Raw genomic sequence first — 13,529 nt, 5'->3', positions numbered from 1 at the left:
ACGTTGGAAATTTCGTGAAACGCTGCAGTATTATTTATGTAAAACTTTCATATAATATAAATGGTAAAATGATAGCATTCACATATTTAGTTTAACCCGGTGACAAGAGTCTAATAACGGTAGTTCGCTCGAGGCTAACATTTAAGAGGAAGCTACAAGCCAAAAATGTGTATATTCTTGGTATATCTTATATTGTATGTAATAGGCATTAAAATCGCTTGACAAACGGAGTCTAGAAACGTTCGATTTCAAGCACAAAACGGTTTTTATTTATTTTGTAAATAATTTTATAAGAAAGCAAAAAAAGTTATTCAAGTGAAACTGCCACAGATAATCTTAACTATAATACTGTATTTTTTTAAGTTGTTTCCTTTATGCTTTCATAAATTTCTATTGGAAAAATATTTTTTTCAGTAGTTTAAATTTTCATTTTTTATTGAGTAGTATATTTTTTATTTGTATTCTATTCTAGCGAAGCGATAGGAAAACCTTCAATTTATCTAAAGCATTTTTTTTGGTATTCATAATGTACACCAATTCGTTATAAATATTAATCAAAATAGTGATTAGGCACTAAGCTTCGCCTTAAATTGATTCCAACAAATTCATTACGACAACAATATTCAGTTTTTGTAGAGTGATCCTTACGTATGTACGTTATTTATATTTAAGAATAAAAACAGTACCTTACCATTAAAATATTTGGCTTGAAAATTTCACACGTTTTTCAACTATAAAATTAGCGCCAAGCAATAGATTTTATTTTTTTAGACGGTGAATAAGTAACTTCCCGAGAGATTCAAATAGAAACATCTGAGATTTTGGTAATGCGTTCATCAGAAATAATTTAAATGAACCCTACGGAAAGCTCGATTTTCAAGGTCTGCTAGAGCAAAGTCGACCGTAGGTCCGTTCATTACGCCGGCCTCCCGCCCAATATTGTTTTTACACGACTTTATTACTTATGTTGATAAGATTCGCACTTTATTTGATAGATTTGCCAAGGAAAGTTCAACTGCAGGTCTGTCCAATACACGAGGGCCGTGCGTCGCATATTTGTGTGCATGACTTCTTCACTTGTCTCAAATTATTGTCTCTATTGAACAAAACTTACGTAACTTAGGTGACGTGATGGGTTCCTAAATTTGGCCTAAATTTTTCAAAACTACTTAAAGTAAAAGTCATAGTTTACATTTTTGTTATTTTTTTTCAAATTTAAATTATCACTCACATAATTTAGACTTCAAATCCCAGTGTGCGCAAGAAAATTTTATTTGATTAATTCGTGTTGTTTCATCGTTTACTCATTCAAAAATCAAATATGGTATATTTGCGGCACGTTTAAGAATGGAAGATATTATCAGTATCGCCATGGTGTAAGACCATCATTCAAATTGAAAGTTGCGTTGCTTGAAATGACTTTGGCCGTGATTGGTGACCAGGACTGAATAGTCAGGAACTTCTCCACCTTCCTTTTCCCCATCTCCTTCCCTCCAGACTATCTCCTCTCAACATGCCCCGATTAGGGATGCCATGTTCTCACTGACCCCAAAGGGTTGGGAGCAGTTATTACAAAAAAGTATTTTCACTGTTGAACTTAAGACATCAAAATTCCTTCTACCAAACATAATGATAACAAATTATTAAAATCTACAAAAATATGACATCTTCGTTCCTAGAAATGATGTTTCCGTTAAAACTTTAAAAAAATGTGTACACAAATCAACAGAACATGGTTATATTATTGATGAATAAAATAAAGGCATTTAAAAATCTACACCAAAAAAGGAATAACAATATTCAATAAGTGTAAATACATATGTCTTAACATATATATAGGATTAAATTAATTTCAAAAGTTGATTAAAATGGATTTCAATTAATTCATACCATTGAAAACAAAAAAGAAAGGAAAGATTATGAAAAAAATACAATTAAATAATGAGTTATCTGAAATATATTTTTTTTAAATTTCAATTTCAACAGGAGGCCCTAAAATTCATCCCCTCAGGGCCGTTGTCATCTTTGGGGATGCTGTGTGGAGAGTCTTTTCAGGAAAGGCAGGAAGTAAAAAGGTATGAAGGGTGGGTGGCAATCTAGGGGTCGGTGTGTTCAGAAGTGACGGGCGTATGAATCCATCCCTCATACTGTGGTGCAAGACAATGTTCCGAAAGAGTCCTGCTGGAGAAGTCAAAAGGTCTCCCCCGACCAGTGGCTCCCGATAAAGCCTGCCATGCAGTTGGTAAGCGAAGCCTTGAGGTGACCTATGACAGTGGTTTTAGTTTACCAATAAATGGTTACCGGGGTGGCGGTACCCATATCTGCCTCCCAAATTGAAAAATATACATACTTGTTTGTACAATTGTATATATATTTGATCAATGTTATGTTTTTAAGTATGATTAGAATTTTGGGAGGTTCGTATTTATTATGTGATTAAAATTCTACATTTAATCGCATTTTTACGTAATATAGTACCTAATATTCTCGCTCACTTCTTTTCCCATCGCGTTCTTCATAAATATAATCTTTCCGCAGCCCCTTTGTGTAAGGCAATATAAAATATTTTATCATTGCATAGGGAAATGTTATTACAAACCGCGTTTATAAATTCTCAAGAAATAAAAAAAGAAGCCGCGGCATGTATCGAATCCTTGGAGAGACCACTTTAGTCCATACAAATAACACTGAAGAACATAAAATAGAAACGCCTTTACGTAGAATTTTAAAATTACAACCAGAAACGTCAGAAATTTACATCCGATATTTTCCAAAAGGCAATACAATGAAGCAGACGATGACGATTTTAATAAGAATTCACTAATTTATCATTTAGTAAAGGTTCGCGTAGAGAACATCTCATATAATGACCCTCGTCTACATTTTACTATAAGTCGATCAGAGTGGTTTATTGTAAAGGGCTCAGGAGGAAAGAAAAGAGAATATAAAGTTTGGGTCAAGTGAATCGTATATTGTCCTTACTTTCCAAGGAATTGACGATGGCACAATGCTGTAATCATAAAAAATAGCTTTTCTGTGATGGCAGAAAAATGTAACCTAAACTTGCATTTTGTCTGGACACCCCACAAATATGTTGTTTGGCCAGTACAACGCCATTGCCATGCGGGAGACACGATGCTTGAGTTACAGCTTATTGTTCTCTGCTGTATCTCCGCAAAGTTGGTAGATCAATAAATATTTTTTGTTATTTTTCTCGAAAACAAGGAAATAGCAGTAACAATTTCAAATTGGGTGAAAGATTTTATTGAACATTTTGAATGCTTTTTAAAAAGACAAAATTTATGATGAATTTGAATATATGTGTATATGATTTGAAACAATATTTTAAACGCTCCGCGGGTTTTTTTCTGCTAGGCCCTGCGGGCGGCACTTCATTGGGCTTCGCCCAGTTTAAGTGATACTAACAACAGTTACATTTAATAGGTAGATATTAGGTCATTCACAGAGAGAGGGTGAGTATATATTGTTAAAACACGGAACAGGAAGGCGTTTAGGCATAATAATAATGACAGTTGTTCGGGTAAAACTTTACCTTTCCCGAATAATTGCCTAAATGGCTAAAGGTAAATTAATATAGGTATATATTCGGAATCGCTGGACACGTAAAATAGGTAATATTTTTAAATAATACCTTCTGATTTACCTTAATTACTATAAAAGGAATCGAACAGCATTTGGGAAAATTTTAATTTTAGCTTTTTAATTTTTAATTACGTAAAATGAAAATTCGCTTTCGCTGTATGGGATGACAGCCTGAATAATTTCTGTTGATAAAATTTTCTTTTGTCGGTATTCCTGAAATGAGCGGCTAGAGACAATTGAAAAACGTAAATTACAAAATATATATATATGTATATAAATAATATAATGTAATACAATATTCCGGCAAAATAGTGCCTACTTAGCACAAATGATTTATTTGACTATTATTTTATTTAACCTCACCTATAATAACCTAACCTAACCTATAATAATCCAGCCTAACCTATAATAATCCAACCTAACCTAAAATAATCCAACCTAACCTATAATAATCTAACCTGACCTAAGCTTACCTCACCTATAATAATCTAACCTAACCTAACCTATATCCTAACCTAACCTATAATAATCCAATCTAGCCTAACCTAACCTAACCTTACCGAACCAATCCTAACCTAACCTATCCTAACCTAACCTAACCTATACAAATCCAACCTAACCTATAATAACCCAACCTAACCTAACCCATAATAACCCAAACTAACGTTACCTAACCTAACATAACCTGACTTATCCTAACCCATAATAATCCAACTTAATCTAACCTTACCTATAAACTAACTTGAACTATACTAATCCAACCTAATCTAACCTAATCTAGCATAACCCAACCTAACCTATCCTAACCTATAATAACCTTTTTTTTAAATATTTCCTTACTTGTAAAAGAAACCAAAATACCAAAATAATATTTGCATAGAGTAAATTATGGTAAAAATTCTAGACACTCGTATCAGGAATACCAAAAAAAGAAAATGTCATCAATAGAAATTATTCCGGCTGTCATCCAATACAACGAAAGCAAATTTTAATTTTACGTGATTAAAAATTAAAATGCTAAAATTCAAAAATTCCCGAATGCATTCAGATTCCTTCTATATTAATTAAGGTAAATCCGAAGGTTTTACTTAAAAATATTTCGTATTATCCTTGTCCAGCGTTTCCGAATAATACCTTAATATATATATTATATAAATATTTATACCTGGCAAAATGATTGTTTTATTATACATATAAGTACATGTCAGATTAGAGATTTGTTGGCTAATTTTACAATCAACGAAGCGTTTCTATCTTCCGATTGTCTTTCATGTTATTTTATTGGGTTGGCAGTGCCTATACTTTCGCGTATATCATATCGGTGTTCTGTCAAAATAATGCGAAATTATTATTTACGTAAATAATATTAAATATCAATATTTTTCAAAATCGTACATGCAAAGAGTTTTTGTTTATTGTCATTAAGTTGAATCAAATGTTTGTTTTAGAAACAATGACATTGCAAAGTTTAAATAAATTTCCAGAAGAAATCTTTTTATTTTGCATATTTAAATATTCGCGCCAGCCCCTTGGTTCGTTCTTTCACCGCCAGAGGAGCGCTCTGTCGGCTATCTTTGACGCGGTTCGTATCGGCCATGTTGAATGAACGCGTGCTTTTTTCGTCAAACGTCAAACGTAATCACGTAATTGTGGATAATTTTCACTGTAATGTAATTAATCCAATGGATCATGAACTTTCTAAAACATATTTTCTTCGATATTATCCAATAATTGTATGAGCAGAAACGATATTTTTGAATAAATATCGTATTACATGTGGCGATTCTATTTCAGTATGAAATCGTGTCTTAATCTTTAAAGTCTTATTTAAACACAATTTGAATTTGACCAATCACAGGGCCTACATCGTCCAGACGCTGGGACAATAATACTATTAGATGATGGTCCAGTCCAATTTTACATAAAATTTCAATATGTTACTACACTTAGAAGTCAATTATATGAAAACTATATTTTTTGAGATACAGCGAAGTGCCGTTAAACGGGCGCGTGGCTTCGATTTTGACGAAAAATGCCAGAATTTTTCGAGACAAAGTCTATTGCCGTAACACGGGCGCGTGGTTTTGTTTTTGATGAAGTGTGCAAACCTTTTTCGAGATACAGCGTTTTGCCGTTACACGGGCGCGTGGCTTTGATTTTGATGAAGATTGCCAATATTTTTCGAGATATAGCGTATTGCCGTAAAACGGGCGCGTGGCTTCGATTATGATTTTGATGAAGTTTGCCAACCATTTTCGAGATAAAGTGTATTGCCGTAAAACGGGAGCGTGAATTCGATTATGATTTTGATGAAGTTTGCCAACCCTTTTTCGAGATACAGCGCATTGCCGTACAACAGGCGCGTGCTTATGATTTTGATTATGATGAAGATTGCCAACCTTTTTCGAGATACAGCTTATTGCCGTAAAACTGGCGCGTTGCTTCAATTTTGATTTTGATGAAGATATCCAACATTTTTCGAGATGCAGCGTATTGCCGTAAAATTGGCGCGTGGCTTCGATTTTGATGAAGATTGCCAACCTTTTTCGAGATACATTCTATTGCCGTTACATGGGCGCGTGGCTTTGATATTGATAAAGCAGGACAACTTTTTACGAGATACAGCGTATTGTCGTAACACGGGCGCGTGGCTTTGATTTTGATGAAGATTGCAAGCCTTTTTACAAGATACATTCTACTGACGTTACCCGGGCGCGTTGCTTTGATTTTGATAAAGATTGCCAGCCTTTTTTGAGATACATTCTATTGCTGTTACATGGGCGCGTGGTTTTTATTTTGTTAAAGATTGCCAACCTTTTTGAGCTAATGCGTATTGCCGTTACACGGGCGCGTGGCTTTGATTTTCATAAAGATTTTCAACTTTTTTCGAGTTACAGCTTATTGCCGTTACACGAGCGTGTATCTTTGATTTTGATAAAGATTGTCAACCTTTTTCGAGGTACAGCTTATTGCCGTAACACGGGTGCGTGGCTTTGATTTTGATGAAGATCGCCAACCTTCGACAGGAGAGAGCACATAAATAAGTAATCAAATACACCACTTCAATAATATGTATGAATTAATATTATGACGTCAATGAAAATCAAGTTACTTATACAGTTATCATTGAAAATAATTAATTGAAAGCATCGCAGCACGGTATAGAAGTTTTAACTAATACAACCGCGCAATGAAACATGGCCTTTTGATATTTTATTCCGGGAATTCTGAAGGGAGTTCATTCTAGCATTGTTTAATGAGAATATATTACGAAATTTCCAGAATCTGTAAAACTTGAATAAACGATTTCATAACCGCAAACGTTGAACCAAATGTTTGTGCAAACATGAAACATTGGTGCAGGACAAATTTTGTTTTGTTTTCCGTGACCAATGAAAAACGAAAATAGTTGTGGCCTCGATCCAATGTTTTGAAAACATTTATTCACTGGAGGTCAGACTTGATTTAAATAAAATAACAAACTTTGTCTGTTGTAACATGTTTTTGGTGTAAACAAAGTTTGATGTTTTATTTCATTAAAATAAAGCCACAAAGCTATATTGCCACTATCGAAGAAAAGTTTTTTTTATTTAGTATTAACTAACTAACCGTGTCCCCGAAGGAGTTGGCAGAGAGGGCAGGCACACACTCCTTGCTCCATTCACAATCATATATAGTCTCAAAAATGTTCTTCTGTAATTTTGACTCTTGACATGACATGACTTTGGTGTAGGTACTTCCCCGGGCTTGGTAGTGGTGAGAAGAATGGGTTGTGGTCTAAATACGTAGATATAGATTATCTTCGGCAGGCGGCAAAAAATCAGCTTGAACGCCATATTGTTTTTTTTTAAATTCAAATGGTTTCTATTCAACGCCGATTCTGGTTCCATGTTTAGTTGCCCATTAAATTGTGATTATAACTTACTACGGTTGAAAATGATTCAAAAGTTGAAATAGAACGAAAATCGGAGTTCGACCATTCAAATGTCAGCTTCAACAAAATGGCGTTGATTGGCGCTTTGATTACAATGTCACATTTGAATACCAGTGAAACAATGGGCCCTTAGACAGGTTAATCCATTGCAAGCAAGGTTTCAATTAATCTGATTGTCGTTTATTACCAAGAACGTCAGACAAACTGTCTAAACCATTGCCAGGTATTTCTGTGAAATTTAATCCTAGCTTAACCTTTCAAACACTTAGGCCATTCGTACACGGGAATAATTACAAGCGACTCGAATTCCGTGCGCGTAGCATACGTGCCGCTCTTAAATACCCGCGATACTATTTTGGTAGTGTTCATACACGACGCTATGCGTTGATTACGGGTTTGATGTAATTTGTCCGCTACTAATGGTACTGATAGCACGCTACAGGCGTTGCATTCGTACATACTACTCGTCCGACGGAGATGGGATATATCTATGTCTATTTAAAAATAATTACCGGAGTCCGTAAGAAAGAAATTAGCGGAAAAGGCGTGGATTAAAGCTGGAAAGAAAAATCCATTTTAAATCATTCTCATGTAGTTCTTTGGCGGCGACGATTTCCCTACAACTAAAATTTATTTTTAAATAAAGTACTTTGTTTACTAACCAATCGTTTTTTTCATTAATTATCACACCTAATGGTTTCACTTCAGTCACGCTTCTTACTAGTAACATTCTGATGAAGCTTGACTCAAGCGAAACCGGTAGATGTGATAATTAATAAAAAAAACTCGTGATCAATAAACAAAGTATTTTATTTAAATATAGAATGTCTAACCACAAAGTAATTACTTCCCACGAAAAAATTTAATACATTTCTTTGTTTGGGTGAACAGTACATTTTATTTTATCGTTTTTTATGGTTGAAAACATAAATAAAGAAAAATATTATTTTCTTCATCGCTAGAGTCACTGCACGTTAAAAATGATCAAATTCAGTACATTGCGGGTAGCGCCGTGTCCACAAACTAGCTTTAAAGAGTAGCATATCGGTAGGTTACTTGTGGTTGCGTCTTAGTCACTGTAACGTATTGATGTTTACAGGTTATAGAATACTGGGCCCTCAATCTCCAGTATTCTATCGAGGATAGGGATCTGGTATTATCTCTATTAAAAGTCGTAGATTCTGATATACGGAGGTTGTTTTAATCGTAATATAATATACTGACAATACAAGTAACAAGTAGCCTAACGGCCGTCTAGCGAGAGAATGACTTCGCGCCAGCCGACGATGTCATACAAGGCCTGTAGTAGCGTTCGGTTATCTTCGGTAGAACCCGAAGCTAAACGAGCGCAAACACCAAACACTACACCTTCCCTCCTTCAATTCTGAAGCTACTTACAAACCAACATAAATATTTCACATATATATAAATCACAACATAGATATTCATTTTATATTACATTTGGTTTTAACAATGATTCTTAAAGATAGACAACTTAGAAATTTAAAATATTAAGCACCAAACACGATTAAATCATCAATTGAAGTTATTACATTTGCTAACAAATAATCCTAAGACTAATAACCGCGGTGCCTGGGTCAAGTTGCCCCGTTTCCTCTGGAAGATGTAGGTGTCTCGCGTCTTGGCCGCAATCTCCCCGACCATGGTCTCTGTTGCCGGGCCTGTGTCTGCTCCGACACCACCTCCTCTGCCGCCAACCTGAAATCAGGAGGAAAACCAGTGAATCCACGCAATAAGGTTGAAGTCTCTAACTCATGAGGCTCATTCCTCGAAATTTCAGACGCGGGATGCTGTGCACTATTGCCATCTTCCTTCCGGCTCTCTGACACTTCCCTCATTTGATCAACATGTCTCTTCCATGTCACATCTGTGTTCCCTATCTTAATAATATAAACTTTTTTACCTAGCTTCCTAGAGATTACTCCCTTAGCCCAAACTACTTTATTATCCTGACGATAATCTTTTGTTAAACACTTTTGTCCAACTTTAAAAACCCTGGTTTTAACCCCTTTGTAAAACTTAACCTGATCAGATTGAGCTTTAGAAATGTTAACGTTTGCTTGCTTGACTTTTTCCGAAAACTCATCACCATTTTTCACTGGAATTAAATTGTCGAAAGTAGAACGCAGCCTCCTTCCTAATAACAGTACCGCTGGTTCAATACCTGTCGAGCAATGCAAAGAATTTCTATAGTCCATTAAAAAATTTAATAACTTGACATTAAAATTTAGTGGGAATTTACCGTTTACTAACAGTTTCTTGAGGAACGTTTCCGAAGTTTTAACAGCGTTTTCCGCCAATCCGTTTGATTGGGGGTGTTTCGCAGGAGAAGTCATAAGCTTAATATTGTTCTCCTTTAAGAACCCTCTAAATTCCTCACTTGTAAAAACTGAGCCATTGTTAGACACAATAAACTCAGGGTTGCCAAAATTTGAAAAAATTTTCCTCAATTCCAAAATCGTATGAGTTGAATCTGCCTTCTGTACTTCAATACAGTCCAACCATTTCGAGAGTGAGTCACACACCACGAGGAACATCTTCCCCGCTAAAGGCCCACAGTAATCTACGTGTACCCTACTCCAAGCTTTACCTGGATTTGGCCAAACCGCCAATTGACTTTTTGGTGCTGACTGTTTTGACAACGCACAATCTGAACATGATTGAACGACTTTCTCCAAGTCATTGTTCAGAGTTGTCCACCAAAAATATGCTCTAGCTATTCCCTTCATTTTAACAATACCAAGATGTGACCTGTGTAAAGAATCTAACACTTGCTTTTGGAGAGAAAAAGGTATAACTATTCTGTGTTGCAAAAACAAACAATCTCCTACGATAGAAAGTTCGTTCCTTTTTAGCCAATATTTCCATATACTGCTATCACGATTTACTCGTTTAGGCCAGCCCTGCCGCAAATACCTAAATACCAGCTGTAATTCGCTGTCCGCTGCGGTGGCTACCACAACTGCTTGAAAATTTACATGCTCACAATTTTTAATAAAACAAATTTTGTCCTTGATTGATGAAACCGAATTATTCATCACAGGAACTATCTTCAGATTAAAAATCTCCATAAAATCCCTACCCACTATCAATTCCGTGCCATTAACCACAACAGTAAATAATAAATTATTTTTAAGATTATTGTATTCTACGGTAAAACAGGCACTACCTACAATATTAAGTGGTTTGCCATCGTATCCTGATAAAGTACGCTTATCTGGTGACAATGTTACATTTCTAAAATAACGATTGAAAATAAAATCCGGCATGACCGACATGCTTGCCCCTGAATCAATCATAGCAGCACATTTCACTTCGTTAATTACCACATTAGCCCTAAACGGATTAATGTATGAAATACTATTATTCTGGGATTGTTCAAAAATCGGATTAACCTTGTTATTCCTACAAAATTTCTTCAAATGCCCTACCTTGTGACAATTAAAACATTTTGCGTTCTTGAATTTACAATATTTTTCTACATGATATTCACCGCAAATCGTACATTTTTTATTCCTCGGTTCGGGGCTCTTTGAACGAGATAACCTTGAAAAACCTTGAGTTTCTCCCAAACGCGACGAATGTCTCCCGGGCGAATTTGAACGAATCGAAATGGCGTTCACATCCGAATTCTCTGCGGAAAATTCAGATTTAATTTCCGGAACCAGATTGTCTAAAACTGAAACCGTTATTGCTAACTCTTCCATCTTGTTAAATGTTAATTTAGTTCCCTCTAGAAAAATTTTCTCCTTAGCCCGGCCTGGTAAAATACCGATTGCAAAGGCATCCGCTAAGCTTTCTGGCAAGCGCGTTCCAAATTCGCAAAAAGAAGATAAACCCCTTAGACGGACCGCGAAATCTCTAACCGATTCCCCATGCGATTGCTTGGCTTGATAAAATTTTTCTCGTTCCCTGAATACCGATCGCGGTCTGGAACAATGTTTCTCAATTAATTCTATTAACTGATCAAATGCCACGTCTGTAACTTTAGCAGGGAAACATAAGTTGATCAAAAGAGTTAATGTCTCCGCTTCCAGAAGATTCAGCAAATAAGCGCGTTTCTGTGAAGCATCTAACTTAGTCGTTTTAATGTCATCACGAATTAGAAGGAACTGTTCTAACCTCAAGCGGAATAGACTCCAATCTCCATTAACGTGGGAGAACCTGGAAATTCCGCCCGATTCCATGATTGCAACGACAACAACACAAAAAAAAAAACCCACCCGGCAACAATAACACCTTCCAGAAACAAACAAGAAACAAGACAACCTGACTCCAGGAACCGGCGCCGATGCAGTCCAGCGCCCAGCCGCTTCCCGGAATTCGAAATCTTCTTCTTCTGTAAAACTTGTCTGGTCTTTGTTACCCAGGGCCACCGATCTGGTCTTTGTTACCCAGGACCACCGATCTGGTCTTTGTTACCCAGGACCACGTGGTTATTTATTCTTCGCTGGATTCTTCGTCTGGTCTTTGTTACCCAGAACCACGAAATTATTGATTCTTCGCTGGATTCTTCGTCTGGTCTTTGTTACCCAGAGGCACTTTATTTACTTCCAATTGTCCTTATTATGCCCAGTTTATCTCCATTTATTGTCACCTTGACAATAAAATCCCGGAGATTTTTTTTTTTTTTGCAAGTCACTGGTGTGAAATAATCCGACTTGCCGGCAATCCGAAAAACTGTTTCCGTATACTCCTTTTTAAGCTGCGCCACTGTAACGTATTGATGTTTACAGGTTATAGAATACTGGGCCCTCAATCTCCAGTATTCTATCGAGGATAGGGATCTGGTATTATCTCTATTAAAAGTCGTAGATTCTGATATACGGAGGTTGTTTTAATCGTAATATAATATACTGACAATACAAGTAACAAGTAGCCTAACGGCCGTCTAGCGAGAGAATGACTTCGCGCCAGCCGACGATGTCATACAAGGCCTGTAGTAGCGTTCGGTTATCTTCGGTAGAACCCGAAGCTAAACGAGCGCAAACACCAAACACTACAGTCACGTAGCTTGTAAGTATTTGGATGTGCGAAGGGCCTTAGTCCTTTGCAACAGTGAAACGGTAGAAACTTGTGACCAAATCGTCCGCAAATGCCCATTTGTTGCGGTTTACAACCTCTGGCTTCATTATAGTACCTGGTGCATTTACAGAAATAAGTATTCGCTAAATTGAAAAGCTATAAAACTATTTCCGTAATTCAGAATACGAGGAATTTAATAATACGAAATGATTTTCATATTTGAGAAGAAACTTCACAAGGCATTCATATTCAATTTAACAAAGCATATAAAAAATGCAGGTGTAAACGTTATAAGTACTTATTTTGTTTGTATAAAATAGTTATGCAATTGTTTTTAGATTAAATAAAATGTTGTCTTTTGTATGTTGGTACTGATTGCCAACAGTATAAAATATCTACAGTCTCTCGTGTCCTAGACACGAGAGACTGTAGACTGTCCTAGTACTCCCTTCATCCTAATGAAGGGAGTACGTATGAAGAATGAGTTATTGATGAATGTAAGTAAGTCTAAAATCATGGTATTATATTATAAAATAATAAATGGTGTTTGAAAGAGAGAGTACGAAAACAGTGTGCAATATAGTTGTAAATGATTAATTCTTGGAGAAGATGATTGATTGATAAATGATTAATTATTTAAGAAGTATGGAAAGGCTAATAGAGATTGAAAGGAGGGTATATGCAGGTAACTCCATTAATGGAGGAAAAAATATCGTCGAAAGAAGCGAAGCTGGAAGTCTATAATGGAGTACAGACAAGGATCTACCCTGATGTAATTATACAGGGTGTATCGGCACTAACCCGACAAACTTTAACCAGCTATTCCTTAGCACAGGGCTTCCCTAACTGTGAGTCGCGACGCCCCGGGGCGCCGCGGGATCATCCCTGGGGCGTCGGCGTCATGAGGCAATCTTTATAACGAGAATATCGTTCCATCAGCACTGCA

Source organism: Hesperophylax consimilis, chromosome 19 (genome assembly GCF_061612785.1).
Source record: "Hesperophylax consimilis isolate HC1 chromosome 19, BYU_Hcon_1.0, whole genome shotgun sequence".
Lineage (NCBI taxonomy): Eukaryota > Metazoa > Arthropoda > Insecta > Trichoptera > Limnephilidae > Hesperophylax > Hesperophylax consimilis.
The sequence above is the reverse complement of the archived record's forward strand: the minus strand, read 5'-3'. Positions refer to the sequence as shown.